Source organism: Nicotiana tabacum, chromosome 23 (assembly GCF_000715075.1).
Source record: "Nicotiana tabacum cultivar K326 chromosome 23, ASM71507v2, whole genome shotgun sequence".
NCBI classification, from domain to species: Eukaryota; Viridiplantae; Streptophyta; class Magnoliopsida; order Solanales; family Solanaceae; genus Nicotiana; species Nicotiana tabacum.
Window position 1 is genome coordinate 35,172,756 of NC_134102.1, and position 5,702 is coordinate 35,178,457.

The window sequence follows — 5,702 nt, forward strand, 5'->3', positions numbered from 1 at the left end:
AATCTACACGCAAGGTGCAGAAGTATAGTATGAGTACAACCGACCCCATGTACTCAATAAGTAACAAACTTAACCGTAGGTTGAAAGAAGTGACGAGCTTGGACAACGGTCAGAGTCCAACACCAATAGCCAATAATAACTCATAACAATATAATAAAAGTAGTATAAGAAACAACTCAAAAATATGATGCTCAGCTCGTTCACAATTACAGAAAAATAGGCATGTTTTTCAAGTATAACAGTAAAAAACCCAAATCTTTCACCGAAATCACCAAAAAATATGAGTAAGTCAGAAATCTATAATTTTTCTCATAAACTTTCAACAACATATAAGATATTCCAATCTCAAATAGCATGAGGAAAGTGCATCTCTATACCTACACATAAATGTGCATGTGAAGTCATGAATATCACAATACTGCATAGCATGAGGAAGTGCATCTCTAGGCCTGTATGTCAAATATACATATCAATGCAATGCATCACCATGATAAACTCATGTACTCATACTCTCAGAGTACTCAATCTCACTGTCTTGCACTCCTACTAATCATGCTCAATCCCTCGGCACACTCAGTCACTCAGCACTGTATAGTACCTGCAGCGGCGTGCAGCCCGATCCCATCATGAATCAATAAAACATGTGCCTCGTTGCTGGTATGTCGGACTCCGGAGGGGCGGATCCTGCCTAAGCGCTAATAAAACCTACTGCGACGCATAGCCCGATCCCATCATGAATGAATAATACCTGATGCGGCGTGCATCCCGATTCCATCATAAGTCAACAGTACCCGCTGCGGCGTGCAGCCTGATCCCATCAATATCACTCACAAACAGGCCCTCGGCCTCACTCAGTCATCAATCTCTCCAGTCTCTCAGGCTCATAAATCTCATGCCAATCAACCCAAATAATGATAACATGATGTGGAAACAAATGATAATAGAAACTGAGATATGATATGCAAATGAATGAATATGACTGAGTATGTGATTGAAATTTAAGCAAATAACTCATCAACAGAAATGACCTCAATGAGTCCCAACAGAATAAGCATATAGCCTAAACATGGTTTCTAACATGGATCATAACTCAATTACTCTAACACGTAGAAATTTCATGGATAAAAACAAGATTAGATAGCTACACAGTACCACAGAATCAACCGAGTCACAATTCACACAGTGCACGCCTACATGCTCGTCATCTATGTCACCTCAACACCAAACCCATAACACGTATATTCAGGGATTCATGCCCTCAGCACCAAGTTTAGAAGTGTTACTTACCTCAAACAAGCCGAATCCAATATCGAGCAAGCCAAACAATACTCTAGAAATTCCATCCCACATGTATCAACATCCAAACGGCTTGAAACTAGCCAAAAGCAGCTCAAATACATCAAATAATGCCTAAGGAAACAAACCCAATCGATAAAGGTCGAATGTTTAATCAAAAGCCCAAAGTCAACCAAAAAATCAAACTCGAGTTCGCACTTTAGAATTCGATGAAACTCACAAAATACGATAACTCATTCAATTATGAGTCCAACCATACTATTTTCACTCAAATCCAACTCCGAATCAATGCTCAAATCTCGAAAATTCACTTTATGAAGTTTTAGACAAAAATCCCCAATTTCTCTTTTGCAATCATCAACCAAATACCAAAAACTAGGATAGATTCATAAAATATAATCAAAACTGGGTAGAGAACACTTACCCCAATCCATATGGTGAAAATTACTTCAAAAGTCGTCTCAATCCGAGCTCCATAGCTCCAAATATGCTAAAATGGCCGAAACCCCCGAAAATAGAGTACTTATAAAAACCTGACGAATTAATGAATCGCGATCGCAAAAATACCATCGCGATCGTGAAGAATAAAAATGCACTACCCTAGAAATACTCTACGCGATCGCGGAACAAGCTTCGTGATCGCGAAGCACAAAATGCTCAGCCTCGAAAAGTCTCTACACGAACGCAGCCCCAGGCTCGCGAACGCAATGAAGAAGTCATGAAGACTTGTCCATCTCACCTCTACACTGCGAACACGTACACACTTGCGCGAACGCGATGCTTAATCTCCAATAACCTACACGAACGCGGATGAATATTCGCTAACGCGAAGAAGAAATACTCATCTCCAGATATTTCCCTACGCGATCGCACCTCTTACTTCGTGATCGCGAAGAATGTTTGGTGTACCGGACACCAGCAAAAACCTACAATGCCAAAATAAAGAAAAATTGTCCAAAATCAATACGAATCACTCTCGAGCCCCTCGGGACCCCGTCCGAACATTCCAACAAGTCTCATAACATAATACAGACCTAATTGAGGCCTCAAATCACATATAATAATATCAAAACCACTAATCGCGCCTCAAATCGAACTTAATAAACTTTGGATCTTTCAACTTTCAAAACTCGTGTCGAATCTTATCAAATCAACTTGGAATGGACTCAAATTTTGCACACAAGTCCCAAATGACATAACAAAGCCATTCCAATTCTCGGAACCACAATTCGAACCCTGTATCATCAAAGTCAACTTCCAGTCAACTCATGAACATTCCAAACCTTAAAATTCTAACTTTCGCAAATAAGTGCCGAAACCTTCTAGAAATATCCAAATGCAAATCTGGGCGTACGCCCAAGTCTAAAATCACCATCTGGACCTAACTGAATCAAAACTCTGATCCGAAATCAAATACTAAAAAGTCAAACTTGGTCAACTCTTCTAATTTAAAGCTTCAATCATGAAATTCATTCTTCCATACTAATTCCGAAACACCTGAAAACCAGAACCGACGATACACAAACGTCATAATACATTGAACGGAGCTGATCATGCCCTCAAACCACAGAGCGAAGAGTAAATGCTCAAAACGGCCGGTCGGGTCGTTATATTAAGACCACAAGTTTCAAAAGTCTTCTTTTTTTTCTTAAAGTCCGTACCGAATCATATTATCTCATCTAAATTGAAACGGATGTAGTAATAAGTTGAGATATACCAACTTATAACTTTCAGATTTTCTTGAGTTATTTTAACTTAAAAGCACCTATTGAGTTTGACGAAATATCAAAATAAGCCAAAAAGTACTCTATATCAACAATTCTTACTCATTTCTTTTTGGTAAAGTTTAGCTACATAATTAACAATTGCTTCAAAGGCATCAGGTATTTACTCTTCAAGAATACTCTCTCTGCTCCAATTTAAGTAATTTTTTGGCCTTTTTTTGTTGTCTACAATATTTGATTTTTTCAGATATCAAGAAAAAATTAATTTTTTCTTTCCAAAATTGTCCTTGAAGTAAAGAGCCCAGGAGTAGTTTGTTATATTTCCAATGAGCAAATTAAAGTTAATATGATCAATTTTATTGTTAATTAATGCTAAAAGTTAAATTTTTTAATATGTATGAAAAGAGCCAAAAAAATCACTTAAAATGAATCGGAGAAATCCATGTTTTCTTTGCAGCTTATACACCATCATACTACATACTTTATTAATTAACTGCAAGAATCTTCAATGAATAATCATTTAATACATTTGAATATTCAACAGATCCAATGAATAGTATCATAGGACTAAAGACTAGCTACTAGCTGACAATCAGGTCTATCATTAAAAAGGTGAGTTTAAATGCAATACCTGTCGATGAAAAGAAAAATTTGCACAATTATGATACTTTTAAGGTAAGAGCATTGATTGATAAGTAACTTAGCTATTATTCCGTTCGTTTTAATTTATGTGAATCTATTTTCCTTTTGGTTCATGCCAAAATGAATAACTCAATATTTCTTTATAGCCATACAAAATATATGTGTCTTATTTTGTACCACAAGTTCAAAAATCTTCTTTTTTTTCTTAAATCCCGTTTCCAGTCAAATATGTTCACATAAATTGAAACGAAATAAATATAACAAATTAGATTACCTTGATGATAGTAAAAAGTTAGTATATGTTTTTATGTATATAACTTAAATCAAAGAAGTGGCATGAAGCAGCAAAGGAGGAGGAGAGAATGCAGGTTATGGATACACACACAATAACAGTAGTAGAGTCCCATGGAGGCTAGATTGCGCATATATAGTTCTCAGCAATGTTTTAAAGGCAAAATTGAGACACGTTCGAACTTGCCTCGGGGCTGAGTCAGCATTTAAATGCCCTAAGGCAAGTTAAATCTAAGGGAATTTAACGATTCGGCAAGTGAAACATGAGCCCTATGTATATTTTACGTTGTCCTTCAACCCCAACAATGTCTCATTCGTGTTTACACCTTGATTAGTCTGCCTAGAATGTACAAAAATATTCTATTTTAAATTTTCTTTTAATTATTTGATTATAATTTAGGAAATTCGGTGACTTACAATATCTCATTGCTACATATATTATTGTACTTAGATAGTTAAATCATTTTCTTAAAGTTTCTTCTTTTACATTTTTCTAATATCTAAATAAACATTTAGGTGATCTCGTCTTGAAGCTTCCTCCTACCTTCCACCCACACGTCAACATGTTCCCATCAACGCTTTTCTTTTCCTCGTACTACTAAGTTTAAGGCAGTGAGTGGAGGGAATTTGAAATGCTCACGTCAGATTGTTCACGTCATATAATTGCCATATCCCCCGATGTCATAATGTGTAATACTTGAAACGAGTAGTAAATTTCTGAAAGCACGGGTAGTAATCAAGGCGTTTTCGGGGCGAGCCCCGGGATGAGCCCTGGGGTGAGGCGCACCAAAAACGCTCTGGGGCAATGGTGTGGGGCGAAAGTCTCAAGAGACATACGCCCAGCAATTCGGGGCGTACGCCTGGGCGTTCGGGGCGTTTGAGGCGCATTGTTTTAGATTTTTTTAAATTAAAGCAAAATTTGTTGAATAAGTCCTTCATATAATATCTAAATTCTCAAAATTCAGCTTAATAATTACTCAAAAGTTTTAAAAAGGAACTGAAATGTATTAAATTTAAAAGTCAAGACCTTATTTATTGATTGAAGCCCCAATTCATGGCCTTTCCCAATTCTTTATCTTGTCCGCTAATCTGCTAATATCTCTCAAAAGCAACGAATATTCAATTTTTTTAACAAATACAAAGAGAACTTCATTCTCCTTCATAACAACACGTTCAAAGTTCAAATAGCATATTAGTCATCCTTTTTGTTCCTCCGTGTATAAAACTTTATTCTTTTCAACTCAAGTTACTAGAGCTTCTAAGTAGCGTATAATAGATTGTTTTGACTAATTTTTTGTAGGGATGAAACACACACACAGACATATATATATATATATATATATATATATATATATATATATATATATATATATATATATATATATATATATATATATATATATATATATATATATATTATTTCACATATTTATAGTTTTCTTCATTTTTTATGCAATTTTACCTGTTTATAAATATTTACTGTAATTATATTATTTTATAAAATATTAAAAATTAAATACCTATGGGGCTTACGCCCCGTGTCTCGCATACGTAAAACGTCTCGCCTTACACCCACGCCTTTTAAAACACCGGTAGTAATGACTCTTCCACATTTTAGCTGCTTAATTATACTAATTTCATTTTCGTTTAGAACAACAAACCTTTTATGCGAGTATCACGGTGTATAACTATGATAAATCTTCTAATGATAATATAGAGCATTCAAATAGCCAACCCTAGCTAATGGTA